The 17,091-nt window shown below is 32.1% G+C and overlaps 1 long non-coding RNA gene and 1 pseudogene across 2 annotated transcripts; one reads left to right on the top strand and one right to left on the bottom strand.

Annotated features, from left to right (window-relative positions):
* Positions 1-469: 469 nt before the first annotated feature.
* LOC149497574 (uncharacterized) lies at positions 470-2,485 on the top strand. Its single transcript, XR_016319893.1, has 3 exons — positions 470-657; positions 788-872; positions 2,286-2,485. It is a non-coding gene; the product is annotated as an uncharacterized LOC149497574 (long non-coding RNA).
* Positions 2,486-6,486: 4,001 nt separating this feature from the next.
* On the bottom strand, positions 6,487-14,788 carry LOC149497573 (uncharacterized; annotated as a pseudogene). The gene is made up of 4 exons (XR_016320207.1): positions 14,405-14,788; positions 12,447-12,518; positions 9,746-9,820; positions 6,487-8,951 (listed from the first exon to the last, which is right to left on the bottom strand). The product of XR_016320207.1 is annotated as an uncharacterized LOC149497573 (transcript).
* Positions 14,789-17,091: the final 2,303 nt, after the last annotated feature.

Raw genomic sequence — 17,091 nt, 5'->3', positions numbered from 1 at the left:
CCCATTTTTCCTGTGTTTTAATAGTAGTTTACCGGTCTGTGAATAGTACCACCGGTCCGGAAGTTGGTATTATTTTTGGTCCGGAAAAATTACTATTTATGTTTTATATTTTATTTAACATTTTTGGAGCATGTATGCATGGTTTTTATGGGTAGAAAGTAAGTAAGGAATATTTTTGGAGAATTTAGATAATTAGTGAATAGTGAATTATGGTGTTATATTAAGTAAGGAAATTTGAGCAATTATTTTTTATGGAGGAAATTTGAGGAATTATTTTTATGGAATAAATTAGAGAGTTTTGTGGAGATAAATAATATTTTGAAGGAATTTAATTGGAGAATATTTGGAGAAAAGACCAAAACACCCTCCAATTTGGAGAAAAGACCAAAATACCCCTAGTTGCTTTATTAAAGGCAACCATCAATTATTGAGCACCAAATTTGTTCCTTCTTCTTATGCCTTACGCGTTTCCTCCTCCTCCTCCTTCTTCTTCTTCTTTTTCTTCATTTTCTTCATTTTCTTCAATTCTTACTTAGTAAACACTTAGTAAACACCAATCCAACTTGATTTAAGTCATAAATCTTAGAGAGTGAAGCTAGAGAAGTAATCTTTGGTGACTAATTTCAAGGAATTTGGTGATTTTCCTACTTGGGTCAAGTAAGTGATTTTATGATAAGTGAATTATTTTTGGGTTTAGAGTTGTCTTTTAGCATATACATGCTTAATCATGCTCCAATTACTTCTTTTATTTGTTTTCTTTGTTTGATTTTGAGTTTCTTACATGTAGAGGGTGGAGAGCCTTCTAACAAAGATAAGGGCAAGACCAAAGCTTGAGAAGCTTTGATCAAAGCTTGTTAAAGCTTGTTTTGAAGGTTAGTGTTCATAAACACACTTACCTTACTCAAATTTTTGATTTTGTGCCTTTATGCTCTCATGTGTATATTTTGGGATTTTGTATGAAATGATTGATTTGTTGAATTTTGGTTGCAATAACATGCTCTTGGGTGATGTTTGATGAGTATTTATGTTGTGGTAGACATTTCTCCCTTGTATCTTTATTGTTCGTGTTCCTTTCATGGGTAAAGGAAGCTGAATTTGGGAAAAACGTGTTTTTGAGTGAGATTAAGGACCATTTTTCGATCCTTTCTAGTTTCCATTTGTATCTGAGTCCTTGATAAAAGTTGTAGGTCTATCTCTTAGCTTTCCAACCCATCCTCTTGTGTCCAATTTGAAGATACATAGCTCAACTTATGGCTGAAACACCCAAATTGACTCTGTTTGTGTCGGGCCACATGCATCACTGAATTGAGTGCCCATTTTGACCACTATAATGACAAGATTAGGTTCTGAGTTCTTCATAAAAGTTGTTGCCCTATATCTTGAGACTTCTCTCGTTCTAGATTGGTTTCATTTGAGTGTTTGTTTTAGTAGGAATTCAATAAACAATGGACTTGGTTCTGCTGAATCAGGTATGGTCTGTCAGTCTGTGTTCCTAGCTTTGTTTTGTTATCTTCCATATTGATCTGGGCTGTGATCCCTTCATAACATTTGTATAATTTTGTCTTAGCTTTCTAATGACTCTGATTTCATTCAATTTGGAGACTCATAACTCAAGTTATGTTTTAAAAACACAGCAAGGGTCAATGTTACTTTTATGCTGGAAATTTTCTATGTTAAGTCATTTTGTTTAAGTATGAGAATTTTTATGAATTACTTAAGTTTAAATTAAGTTTTTATTGTGATTTTAAGAAGCCTTAAGAAAATGAATTTTATGAGAAATGTTTTTGGGCTCTAATATACTTGGTGTGGATTTGACGCATGATTTGATTTTATTATGTATGATGAGCATGCTCGACATTTGATGCCATTATGATAAGAAGCTATGATCATATGCTAGGCACGTGGGTGTCTTATGTTAGGGCGGACGCGCTCTATATGTTATGATAAGGTTGGCGACCTAAGGCCATTATGAATAAGCTATGAAAACTTATCTGCTTCTTTTTCTCCTAAGTGTATGTGAGCCCTTATAAAATATTTTTAAGGAAGTGAAATAAATGAGATACATTATGTTAATAACTCTTAGTTTACCATAACTTATTTATGATATCAAATGAGTTTCTAAAGCATGATGTGTTGGTGTACATATGTAATACATGTTCAAATTTAATGATTTTATGTATATAAATGATTTTTTTTTAAGTATGTTGTCATCACAACATTGGTTTGTTGTGTTTTATGAGCACCACTGAGTTTTATACTCAGCGCGTTGATTTTATCACGCGCAGGATTGGAGATTGTGCTTGCTGCTTAAAGACCGGAAGAGTAGCATCAGAGCTGAAGAGATATTTTGGTAGTTACTTAGTATTTTTTTGTAACTAAGAATTATGGCATGTATAAGTATTACATTTTTGGAGACTGTATTATTTCATTTATAACTTAAGCATGTTATTGTAAATTATTTTGGTGTATATATATTGGGAGATAAACTTGGACTTATTTAATGGTTAGAACATTAGAAGTTGATATGTTTAAATGAATGTATTGAATTGATGAATATTAAAATGGTATTGTGTTGATATTGGAGTTTGATGGGGGTTTGGAGTTTGAATTTGGGAGTGCTTTGTATTCATATGTTTGGCGACTTCTATTTTTAGGGGAAACTTTTGCAGTTTTTCTGTAGGACTCTCCCAAATCATTTTCAAAACAAAATATTATTACTTGCTAAACTTGTGAATACTAAGCCACTTCTAATTCATAATACAATTGTATGATTGTATGATTTATATGTAGGTTAGGACGGTGCCTCCAGCACTGAATGTGGCATCCACCGTCGGGTCTTTCGGGATCGGGCGGCGGGTGTTACAGAATGACTTACCAAGACCACCGAAATATGTTTTCAGTTGTAACGAGAGTATTTCTAATCATTCATTAATAAAAAAAGACACAAAAATAAATTAAAGAAAACACTTTCAATTCTAAATTAAGTTGTTCTATTATTTTTTTTCCTTAAAAATTAAGTTTATTTATAACTGAACTGATCAATATACAGCCTAGAGCTAACCTCCAATTTCAATTTATTTATCGCAGTTTTTATTAAAAAATCTCTCTTTGAAGGGAAATAATTCTAGAGTATGGCGAAGATGAATGATTACCAAGACTTTCAAAATATGTTTTTTATTGTAATGAGAGTACTTTTTATCATTCATTAATAAAAAAAACAAAAATAAATTGAAAAAATACTTCAATTCTGAATTAAGTTGTTGGACTAATTTTTTTAAAATTAAGTTTATTTATAACTGAACGGATCAATACACAGCCTAAAGCTAACCTCCTTCCATTTCAATTTATTTATCATAGTTTTCAAGAAAAAATCTCTATTTGATGAGAATTAGAGTATGGCAAAGGAGAATGACTTACTAAGACTACCGAAATATGTTTTTAGTTATAACGATAGTATTTATGATCATTCATTAATAAAAAAAAGATACAAAAATAAATTAATAAAACACTTCAATTTGAATTAAATTATTGGACTGATTTTTTTTTAAAAAAAATTAAGTTTATTGATAACTGAATTGATCAATATACAACGTAGAACTAACCTCCTGCAATTTCAATTTATTTATCATAGTTTTCATTAGGAATAAATGTTAATTTGGCCCCTGAACTTGTTTAGCAGAATAAAAAAGTCAGATTTGACATTTTGGACTAATTTAGCCCTTGGACTTGTATAAAATGATTAAAAAGATCCAATTTCACTTTTTAAACCAATTTAATCCTTAAATTTATTTAAAATGGTTTAAAAAATCATATTTGACATTTTGAGTCAATTTAATCCCTAATTCTTCATTATACTTACAATGTGAAAATAATTATACAAACATTTATTAAAACTGTAGTTGGGATCAAGTTGACTAATTTATTAAAAAATTAATTAATTATAAAATATAGAAAAATGATATATGAAGTATATTGTATCTCTCTTTACCTTGATTGATGGTTTTAAATTTATAAATATGTATTAATTTGAACATTTTAAAATTAATCTCTATTACTGGGTTATCGATTATGAAATCTATGCATTTTTATATTGAATAAATTAAAGTTAGAACGCTTGTTTATAAATTTATTATATTACAAGAAATGATGCTTTTATGCATTTAAAATTTATGTTCATAACTATTGGAAAAGTTTGATCTGAGTATTCTAAATGTAGGACAAAAAGGATAAAAAGTCAATCATGTTAAATTAAATCAATTATTAATTTATAAAAATCAAAACAAGTTCAAGGGTTAAATTGGCTTAAAAAAGTGAAATCGAATCTTTTTAATCATTTTATACAAGTTCAAGGACAAAATTGGCTCAAAATATCAAATCTAACCTTTTTTATCCTACTAAACAAGTTCAGAGAATAAATTGACCTTTATTCGATTTCATTAAAAAATCTCTCTTTGAAGGGAAATAATTCTAGAGTATGGCAAAGACAAATGATTTACCAACACTACCAAAATATGTTTTTAGTTTTAACAAGAGTATTTCTGATCATTCATTAAAAAAAGACATAAAAATAAATTAAAAAAAAACACTTCAATTCTAAATTAAGTTGTTGGACTGACTTTTTAAAAAAAAAAATTAAATTTATTGGTAACTGAACGGATCAATATGCAGCCTAGAGTTAACCTCCTCCCAGTTCTATTTATTTATCATAGTTTTCATTAAAAAATCTCTCTGATGGAAAATAATTTTAGAGTATGACAAAGACGAATGACTTACTAATACTATTGAAATATGTTTTTAGTTGTAACGAGAGTATTTTTGATCATTCATTAATAAAAAAAAGAAACAAAAATAAATTTAAAAAATACTTCATTTTTTCTTGGTAATAAAAAAAAAACTTGGTTGATTAGCTTGGTGTGTGGAGTAATCTCATATACCAAGAGCTAAGTTGCACAGATATGGATACGAGATACAGGAACGTACGAGATACAATAATTTTTAGAAAAATAGAACATTCACATGCATAGAACATAGTATACTAAATAAGTATAATGTATTAATATTTCAAATAAATAAACAATCATTTATAATAAATCATAAACATAAAATAAAAACTACTTAATTTCTTATTTCAATATAATTAGTTAAATTCTCAAAATTATTATCACTATTGAAAAACACGTTAATAGTGTGTGTGCATTTTTTTATGTAGGTCATATCATGCATGACTTTTGTTATTACATACCTTAATGAAAGGCTTCGCATGATATTTAAGAAGACACATCTTAGCATTACAATTTTTTCTGTCTATTTCAATAAGATACAATTTTATAATGCATTTTATGATCATTTTTTTATACAATTTTATTATTTTTAAATGATATTATAAAAGATTATTTCATCCTTTAATATTGCTATGCGCATCACGTGGGTTATAGCACTAATACAACTTAAAATTTTAAAATTCTTAATTATCTATATGTACTTATTTTAAAAATAATTTTTATAAATTACATCTAATCAATTATTAAAATGTAATTTTTTAATTGGCTATAACTAAGACTATTTTAAATATTCTAAATTTCATTAAGGGCGATATTGAAATCCCCTTATTCCCTATTCCCACATTTGTATTTAGAAGATGCCACACGGTAAAGTTTAAAAAAATAAAAAAAATTTAAAAGTTTTAAATGCTTAACGGTAAAGTTTAAAAAAATAAAATAAAATTTAAAAATTTTAAATGATAATTTTCAAAAAAAAAAAAAAAATTGACTATCGCTAATGTTATTTAAATTATAATTAAAATACAATCAAATATTTAAAATAAAATATAAAATATTCAAATGTATTAAAAAAACTCTAACTTACCAATTATTAAAAACTCAAATTATTTAATAAATTCAAACCATTATCAATTATCCAATAACTAAGGATATTTTAGAATTTCTACGCTTTTACTAAGATTATTACAGGTAATCCCGTTATTCTACACTTTACTAAGATTATTATAAGTAATCTTGTTATTATAAGTAATTTATATAAAGTATATTATTATTCTCTTTGAAATTCCTGCCAAAACTAACTAAACCGAACCTTATCTATAAGTTTAGTTTTTTTTTTTTGGTGTAAACTATCAGTGTCCGGACTCATTACTGTGACATCCTAATTCGGCTTGGGGCTTAGTTACAGTTGAGGCGATGATCTCCTCATTTGGCTTGGGACTTAATCACAGTTAAGGCTCATCGCTCTTTCCTGCAGGTGCGTTTAGTGGGGAATGAACCCGAGAGTCTTCCCACATCCCCTGCCAACCGAGAGTCTTTTCACATCCTCAGCCTGTGTTGCCAATTGAGCCACAACTTATATGTGTTAATTTAGTTAAGTCCTATTATGATTTGATTTGAATTTTTTATAAATAGCTAGCATAAGTTTGGTTCAATTAAAACTTTTAAACCAAAAAAAAAAAACTAAAAACATATATAACAGCAAAACTTGCAAAATTTGGATATTAGGCTCTCATTATTTAAAAAAAAAAAAAAAAATTTGCATTGCATGCATCTCAAATTTGTCATGTCAATGCGATATACAATGAAGGCAAAATTCGTGCAAGATGAGAGGAGCATAGCATGTCCTATCTCCCCACTTTTCAAATCCGGAGGAGGGGGTAATATTCTCAAGTCAAAAGGCATTTTAACGAGCAAAAAACAATTCCATAGCGTCTCAACTACGTGCTAGAATAACGAAAGCTAGCTGAAGAAAATTTAACCAAAAAATCAGCCAGACTAAGTTACAAAAGCAAGTATCATCTGCTCTGTATTTAAATGCCACCTCCAGCAGCTCCTGAAGATTCTGCAACATCCTTTAATCTTAGTGTGTATGATAATTCTTCCACCATTTTACCTCTGTCAGCTGAGCCGTCTATGGCCCTATTTAGCCTTTTTAACCAAATGTCATAGTCAACTGGGTATGGAGTTCCACAAAGGCTATCTACATAATCAGCAAATGCCTTTAAAAGAGCTGAAACCTCACTGAGTTGCTGCTGAATCAAACGCTTTGCCCAGCTTCTCTCCCTCCATTGCAATGCTGATTCAATAGATCTTGCTGCTGCATAGTCCCTCCACTAAGAAAAAAAAGGAGGTAAATGAGGCTTTCAGCATCAGATGATGGACAAAGCTTCCCATGCTGAAGCGCATGGGATGAAGAGAATTGTAGGTTTATTCCTGGGCTGTCCCTATCTTCTATAACTGCACGTCCCCAGGAAATTGGTACATACCAGAATCTATTTCTTGGCCCTTGGGAGTCAACAACACAAATTATGTTCTCAGGACATATATCACCATGTTGCACACCAGCCATTGCTGCATTTTGCAGAGCAAGAAGGCAGTCTCGGCAACATCTAACTGCCTCCTCGGATGAAAATGAGCCATCCTGAGCTACAATGAAAGAGAGTTGCTTTCCAACAGGAGATGTCACAAGTATTGGGGTTCCGCACCATGGGTGATCGCAACAACCCCCAGGGCTCTGCTTGTTACATGGACCAGAATGCAAAATTCGGCCAGAGGCAACAATTTCTGGTAAATATTTGCTTGCAACTCCATGCTGCTTCAAGATGTTCAGTACTTTTGTTTGCCTCTGCACTTGGTACCACAAACTCATATCTTCCCAAGATGGCTCCAGTCTACGTGGATGGGCACCTATGTATAAAGTCAATAGCTCTGTTGGACAGTCTAAAGACACAGCATTATAGAGAAAATAATGTCCTCCAATCAAAGAATCCTGAATTTGAAAACACTTATGCCCCTGCTGCTGGTCATCCAACATCAATATTTCACCCTGCCTAAGCTTCAAACGCGATGCTTACTTTCTGGAAGGATCGTCAATTTGGTTAAGTTCAATAATCTCTCCTTGATGTCCCATTTGTTGGAAAGGTACCAGCGCATTCTCATTTTCACTAAGGCAGGACTCTAACCTGCGCTTTTGAAGACGGCGAATATGATCTGAGGCCAAAGAGGCTATTGATTTCCTTGGTGGCCCATTCCGCCGTACAATGGAATAGAAAGTTGCGAGAAGTACTTGCAGAGTTCCTAGGTCCCCCCAGTTTGCATTACCTAGCTTGTTCCAAACCCGGTCAACAGTGGAAACTCTAACTTCAGCATGACATTTAATCCATTCAATAACAGATTGATATGGATTTGTTGACTTCACTTCAAGTGTACTGAGATCACCTCCAAGCTTCACCACACCACCGAATTTAGAGTCAAAAACCAATATAAAAACAGAATCATGGCTAATTGTTTTGAGCTTGCTCAAACTCCTAGCAATAAGTATATGAAGGCCATAAAAGAGGGCTTCAGATATGCAGCTGGCAGATAGTTTTAACTCGTTATCTGATAATATATCTGATCTGAATAAGGCAAGCTCCACAACTTGACCCCAATGAACTTGTGGATCACTCCCAGTTTTTGACATCAAAGCTAAACCACAAAGCTCTTCAAGCCTTCCCCTTGATATTGCCTTCTGTACGGCGTAAAACTTTGATCCAGGATGACAGGGACAAGATAAAAAGAATGGCAATGGCCCACTTTTTTGCCAGAAAGTACGCCATAGACCATTCACAATAGCATGAAGAAAATCTTCTATTGCAAAATACTTATCTTCTTTTGCATCATCAGAAGCATAAGGTAAGCAAGGCATACGGCATAGTTGCTGAAATAGGACACCCTCCAATGCCAAATCAAGTTTCCGCAACTCATCAATTGAGAAGGGAGATCTCAAAGACTGATCATTGCCTGAATCTGCATGAAAATTTTCCAAAATCCAGTCCTCAAGACTCTGTTTAAATAACTCAAGGTTGACAAGTTTCTTTCCATAGTCTTTTAGTGCCTTGAGTACCCTTCTAGAAGTAGGAAGGGACTTGCTTGAAGCAGTAATGCTAGATACACTACGGGCAGAGATGACTGCACCAATGGAAATTCATATGCCATTGTTAATTCCAAACTTTAACATATGGCAGAAAACGACAAATATTAATACATTGCATGGAAAAATTTCAGAAATTGAAAAAATTTTTACTAATCAAGTGAAGGTGGGGAAGATTATTTCAAAGGAATCTAATCGGTTATTGGTGCACAATAACAATCAATGGTATCCTTTATATCGTCACCAGAGTACCAGACGCCACAATATTTTAATATACAAGCTAATTTGAAAGAAAAACCTCTTAATATTTACTAAATGAGCATGGGAAATTACACTTGACCGTTCAAAGACTTGCATACTATAGAGAGTTGTTTATACTAACTTTAGTATAGAAATATTTTCTTGCTTTTCTTTTCTCTCTTCATTTTGTTTTCTTTTGTCCCATTGGCATCAACTATGTTTATAATTTAAGCTTTGCAATTTCACTCCATGGTTCTTCTAGTATTTTCCATAGCATATTTCTTTATCGCCAAAGAAATAAACAAGCAAAAAGAAACAAAGATATTTCTCGCCATTATGGGATCCTCTATAAAGATTCTCAAGTGCCTTAAAATATGATATGATTAAAGCCTATCATTAAATTGAGTTCGTCCTAATCATCTCCTAAGTTGAAATTCTGAAAACAAGAATTTGTTTCTTAGAAGCCAGAAGATGATTGAAACATTCACAATTTCACTATTTTCACGAGACAAATGTATAATTGAGAAGAAGGTAACAACAAAAGAGAACAAAAATGAAACTAAAAGATAAGCAATAAAATGTTATCACAAACCAGAGCTAGACTTCCTGAAACTTCCATCCAAACTCTGTCCAGAAGCTGAGCCCTCCAAATCACTTCGGGAAAAACCTGAGCCATAATAATCCTATTTATGAATTTGGTAGTACCATGAGCTTACAAAGAAAAAATACAGTAATATTTATCCCAAAAAGGTGCCAAATTCATGGTAAAATTTAAAACAAAAGCAGCAAGATTTAATAAACCAATATTTTGTTATCATAATAAAAATCTTACGAATAAAAAAAATCTCCTCCACAATAGAAGATGGCATAGAAAAAGTTATACATACAGAACAAGATCTTCCTTACTTCTAACACTTGTTGATGGCAAAGTAAACAAAATAGTACACAGTATGCCATCTTGTAAATCAGATAATTAGCAGTAAAAGCACTTGAAGTGAGATAGAGACCTAAGACAAAGTTATGCACAATCAACCCGGCTAGATCCAACAGCCAAAAATCTGATTCAATATTCTTTACAATCCAAAAATCTCTAACATGTTGATTGTTCACTATTCATCACTGCTGCAACAACAATTCAGTAAATGTATTTTGATAATCAGTGGACACCAAAAAGTCAAACCAATTGCTCACATGCCTAATTCCCATAACATGTTTCTCTCAAAATTCTAAAAATTAAAAGCTTCACTCCAAGTTAAGCTCTCTAAAAATCTCAAGAATTAAAAGCTTTCCTCAATGCTGAAAGTTCCAAGAAAATGTAGCTCCTTGTAAATTGTATGTCCCAAAACCCAAGAATTAGTAGCCTCTTCCCAAATAAAGCTCTATAAATGAAAAGAAAAGTGGAGACTAGAAAATATTTAAGACATTTCATAACCCACCCAAGGCTGTTTATCATAGTTGTTTAGGCCATTAAGTTCACTCTTGCCCTATCATTCTTTTTACCCTAATGTGCAGATCCTTGTCGTGTTTTTCCGATCCAAATTTATGTTCCTTCTACTTACAACGATGTTTGAAAACAAGCAATATCAATTAAAGAAATCAAGACAATGTCAATGTTTATGGACAAGATAAAGGAAGCAGATTAATGAGTGTTTGGTTTCCTGGTTCGTATAGGCATCCCTAATTATCAACCAAAGAGTTGATTTGAGGCCTCTCTATAGGCATGCAACAAGGAAACTCATTTTCCTTTTACTCCAGTGGTTAATGTTCTAACTATTTAGATTGAAAGGTGTTTTGAGAGGGATAATACAGGGTGTCAAAAGAGTTTCAAACAATATCATCATGTCTCAATTAATTTGCAGATGAAACCAAATTCTTGTCCAAAAATAAGGAAATTTTACGCTGTAGTTTTCATTTTAACTTAAGGGGGTTTTCAAGTCTTCATTTGTTAGCAGGGTGCAAATTGTAAAAAGATTAAATACTTAGGAAGGAGCTTCGTTTTTGTTAAGGAATGCACTACTTCAATTCTGGCTTGCTTATGCAGTATTTCTCTATATTATTTGTCCCTCTTTAAGATCCCTATAAAAGTGACATATGATATTGAGACAATAATGCTCGATTTCTTTAGCCTACGGTGGGGGAGACTAGAGAAGACTACTTGGTTTGCTGGAGATGGTCCTCGGGAAATAAATCCCATAATGAAATATAACAAAGTAATTAACTGATATAAAAGTAAATTAGCACTGGACAGAGCTCAAGTCAACTGGTGTTATACAAGATGATTCCAAAACTTCCCCACTTATTAAGCCAATTTATCTGAGCATATGGCCTTTAATACCAGTGCGCAGATCTAAGTTTCGTGAAGGGAGGTAGATTTTAGAAAATTAATGGAAAGAAGCAAAATGCGGAGATGCTTTCTGTTCCACGTTTCCATCCCCATGTCAAATCCCTTAAAAATAAGTAACTTAAGGATTCAACTAAGTTTGATCAAATATCTGGAAATTGGAAATTTTTATAGGCAAAGATTAATAAATCACTGACTTTGCAAAAGATTCGATCAATTATCCAGAGTTCATCCTCAAGTGATAACTTTAAACCTCAAAAAGTTCGGCCCTTGATATCTATTAATAGACACAAGTACACACTTAAAGTACAAACTATTTAAACCTACTAAGGTTCAGCAATTGACTTCCATCAATAAACATAAGCATGGACATAGTCAAACTTAAAGTTCAAACGTTTTTAGATGAAAAGTTCCCAACAAAAGGACAAAATATCCTCTAATTAAAAGAAGGGAGAATAGTTGTTCTTCCTGATGGTTCTTTTAGATGAAAATGCTTCTGGGTTTATGTGATTCAAGTTTGCACTCAGACGGTCAGACCCAGCTAAAAACTAGATGGGGTGTAAAAAAATCCAAATCTTTTTCAAAATTAACTAATGAAGTAGGAAGTCAGAATAAATAGGCTATTCTTCATGACAACAAACAGGTAATGTTTGGAAATGCAAGCAAAACAGCCATGCCTAAAGATAATGCTATCAGTTCAATACATCTTTATTCTAGCAGTTTTACTTACCACATTGCTTATAATTCCCTTTATGATCCAGTTCTCTGTTTTTATTAAAAATAACTCCAAATAAAATAAAAAATTTCCACCATAATTAATTATGAGCAAAAGACAAGGCCAGAACCTGCATGCATCTTGAAAGACATTTGGTAATTGAATAAACTCGCTCAATGCAAATATAATGATCGGAAGAACCTGTGATAGATAATTGTTTATCATTCCAGTACATACCATTCATAGATTCAACCATTTCAATATTGTAGTCAAATGATCTCTACATTCGCCTCAGCACAAACTGCCTTCCTGAAGAAAGATGATGATTGCAAGATAATAAATCAGCTTCCATTAAGAGCAACCCTGCATTTGATTGCATATAGAGTGTAAAAAGGAAAAACTAAATTGACAATGTTCAAGAAAATGACACTGCAATACCCAACGAAAGTAACAAACAATTGAACAAAATACATTGTACTGAAAACCAATAAAAACAAAGAATTGCCGAAGTTCAAAGGTAATCTTTATTTCTCTTGCTATGCTGAACTTCCTTCTCTACATTACAATTCATCACCAGACAACTCTTGTTTGAAATAGACTGCAACAGAATTCAAGTCATACTATTAAAGGCACAAGCTCAAATTAGATGCAAAGGGATCCTAAAACGTGGGAGCAAAGAACAAGCACATGCCTTTGAGAGGTGAGACACAAGAAATAAAATTTGCCAAAATTCAAAATTCGCATGACATATTCATAAGACAAATAATACTTAGTTGACAATCCCTTTTCTTTGGATTTAACAAGCATATATTCCATACAAGATATCTCATAGAATTATTAGTGCTCGAGTGACTAAAATCAATATTACAAACCAGGGTAGAGCTGAAAAAATATAAGATAAAAATATTAGAGTTGATGTTTTAGACAAAAAGAATGTGAGTGTCTATCTACTTGGAATGAGTCCCAAATAGAGAAGAGTAGAGTAGAGGAGGAAAGGAGAGAGAGGTTAAGACTAGTTCATTCTTGTATTGTTGCTTTCTGTTGAATTGACTGTTACGACAGAGCATAAACTAGTATAACCTACTATAAACAGTATAAACAACATAACCTCAAGAATAGCAGTCAATATATAACAGAGGAGCACAAGTTGCACCTTGCAGCTAAAGAATTGCCATGTGCTTTTAGGCAATAAAGTATCTGCCTCGATTAGTTTTGAGCTTGAGGCATGCCTTGCAATTCACTAAAGTTAAAATATAATCTTCTTGGTAAAAAGCCTCAACAGTAAATGGGACAAAGAACACAGATCATTTCCATTAGCCCCTTGAGAATCATAAGCTCAATTCATCAGTCAATCAACAACCAAAAACATTCACACCAACCACGAAATGCTCATCTTCCATGCACAAATCACTTTCCGATTACCTTGTCTATAGTATATCAATAAACAAAATTTGATTAGGAAGTGTGAACATTTCCATAACTATGGACAAACATCCATTTGAAAAAAGAATTGACCCAGCACAATGAAAATAGAATCTTGGATATATACAAAAGTTAAAAGAACGAGGAACAAAACTTATAAACCCATTTTAGAAAATAATAACTTATTTTTTAGCACATTAGATTAGCTACTCAGCTTAAAGAGAACTCTTACATCCCAAAAGCATTGACCAAAGGGAATTCAAAACACATTGTAATTTACAAATGCAATAAAAATAATTCTGCACCTTACTAAAGTTGATTCTTAGATCATGTAAGTAACTAATGAAGTAATGAAGGATTTTGTTACAAGACTAACTGTACATAAAGCTTCAATCCGAAGATCATTTTGACCAATCAAATCCACCACCAAAAACACAAGAATCACTTTAGAGAAATGAATGTTCCAATTCTCAATAAAAAGCAAAATGATTCAATAACAGAGACAACCCATTATATATATACCTTTTTCCTTTCTTTTTTTGTTTTTTTTTTTATAATGTAAATTTCAAAACAGACAAAATAAAATGCAATGTTTGTCAAACAACAAAAGGCAATTATAAAAGTAAATATTAGTTTCTTATAAATTTCTCTTTTCTTTTTATTTACTTCTTAATATAACAAAATCCTACCCCAGAACATTGAGATTCCTTTCTTCTTCCACGAAAACAAGTGTAAAAAGAGGATAAAGATTCTTTTTTTTTTTTTTTTTATACCTGCTCAGTTCGCAGTAGACATCAGAAATCAAAAATGCCTTATCGACATTTCAACAGAAACGCGTTGCCGTCACGCGCCACCTTGCCAGAGACTATGTGAAGAGGAGGAGAAGCGTAAAACTTCTAGCAAGGAAATGAGAGAAAGGAATGCGAGAGGAAGTCAAGTAGGAAATAAAAGAAAATGTGTTTGGTCTTACAGCTGCCGGAATGAGAGAAAGGCGAGATTGATCTGCCGGCGAGACAAAACTCACCGGACAAAACTCATATTATCCAGTGAAGAGGAGTTGGTTTTTAACTAACAACTGATGAAAGTACAGAGTAGCAAGGCACTGAAAAGCTGAAAGAAACCTTCGTTTCTTCCAAATATTTTTTTTGTTTCCTTGTCCCCACTTACAGCTCCTCTTCGGCAGTTGGTGGGTCCCAGTAACTAATGAGTATTTTATGTGCTTTCCATTATGGTCTTCCATTTTCTGTCCACGCCACTTTCTTTGCGCGTGTTTGGCATAAGATTAAGATGTAAGGGTGAAGTTTTCTACACTGGCGGATTCCGTTGGTCCATATTTTGACTAGTTTGAGAATTGATCCGTGTCAAAAATTAGATCCCATTAGGTTCATGGTCCCGCGATGCGGCAGGTGATTTTTTTCCCGTGAGTGAATTTATATAATAAATAAATTTATAAATTTATAATAATTTATACAGTATATTTTTACATTTATAATAAATTACACAGTACATTTGTAAAATATAGTTTCACATTCGGCAGATGACCATAGCCATGTCAGTCAGCAACCGAGCATATATATTTCGAATCTGAATGTCTAACCCCTCTCCAATTAAATGCAAGCTACCAACTTTGCATTACAATATCACACCTGCATGGGCAACTTATGGCTCATTCGAGTTTTGACTCCAATCAAAATCATTCAAAGAAAAATATATTAACTGAATGTTGATACAATAGATGATTACTTAAACCGCCCAATAAAGTTGGAACAAGCAAAAAAATCGGCATAAACCTTTTTGACAATCAAGTTATCAACACTCTCTTATCTAAAACATATTAATGTTTGACCATAAAATATAAAAAAAAGGACAGAAAATGACTAATTCATGTTTTGATATGGGAGTATTTTTTGCATAGATTCAAAAAGAAACTTCTAGCAGATAGTAACAACACCTTTTTCAGAAATATACCAAATCTGTGTTCAGCATTAGAGATCAATGTGCATCCAGAAAATATATACATATAACACATATCGTTATAATAGTTTTTCATGCACAAATAGCAACGGAATACAAACATTGGTTGGTGTAACTGATGGTTCTTCAGGGCTTACATTTTTGTTTTCTGTAACTTTGCGCTTCTTGCTTTTCTGAAATCATAATGAGCACCAAATTCCACCATCGATCCAACAATGAAATACTGCCTAATATTCTAGAATATAGCCAAACCAGTTCAAGAATTATAACTTTTTCTTTATCAGCAAGCAAAACATTAATTGTAGCGTGTGGGGATTCCAAAAACTCCAATAATTTTACTGTTAGTTCCTCCTAAAGAAAACAAACAATCGAGCAATTATATTTTATAAAATGAATTCAAATGACATAATAATATAAGATTTTGTTCAGTCCTATCAATCTTTTTCACATTTGCCTTACTAATTGGAATATTTAAGCACATCACAGAAATCCACCAACTTTCTTTGACACACTTGTCAAGTTTTTCCCTTTTGTTTTTCCTACTATGATGTGAAATAATCGGTCAAAAAGGATTTTCAAGAAAATAATAGTTTAGCCAAGGGTAATTATTATAAATGAATCTTTGACATGTCCTACTATATGAATGTGTGTGTGCAAGACATTATCTGTGCTCTAAACATATTCTTCTTTTCCATCTGATTTTTTTTTTTTTTTTTTTTTTTTGTTTCCTTGCTACTTGTAATAGATGCATTCAGATTGGAAACATATAAAAAAAGAAAACAAAAATAAGTAACCAAACCTATAGACAATAACCTCCTCAATAAATATATCACCGATACAGTAAAAATCTATTGCCAAAATCACCATTAGATAACTAAGAGCACCCTAGTAAAAAAAATAAATTATGGAAATGCCTGAAGAATATTAAGAAGTGAAAGGGGAAAAAGGTAAAAAAGGAACTCACTTTCCCTTCTTATCAGTGTCAATATTAATACTATACTCTGAAAGTTGCTCTTGTATTAGAATCACTTGAAAGAGATTCATAATGTCAATATACGCCAATAAAAAAAACTGATACATTTATTTTATTCATTTACCATTACTTCTACATATGCAGAAGCTTGCTGTCAGTGACTGCTGCACTTGATAACAGCTTCAAGGGTGGATTCAATTAGCAACCTGTCTTCCAGCAACACAAAATGATCCCCCATTCTTCAAGTTGCATAATAAATAAGGGTTCATAAGAGTTGAAAACAAAATATATATTAAGATCCAAGCTAAACATACATGTAATCTATTCTATTCCACCAAACATCTAAGAGTTTAGATACTGGAAAGAAATCAGAACAAACTTTAAGGTTTGAACAAAATAAAGTTAGAAACAATGAAATAACATTGTAATTAGGGGAAAAAAAAGATATATTAACAACTCAATGGCATTAGTAAATATTCACAAAAGTCCAAAATGTTGCATATAATCATTGAA

This window comes from Jatropha curcas, chromosome 3 (genome assembly GCF_041381405.1).
Source record: "Jatropha curcas cultivar XTBG-Jc1 chromosome 3, XTBG_Jcur_1.0, whole genome shotgun sequence".
Lineage (NCBI taxonomy): Eukaryota > Viridiplantae > Streptophyta > Magnoliopsida > Malpighiales > Euphorbiaceae > Jatropha > Jatropha curcas.
Note: the sequence above shows the minus strand (reverse complement) of the source record. Positions and strands in the feature narration are given on the sequence as shown.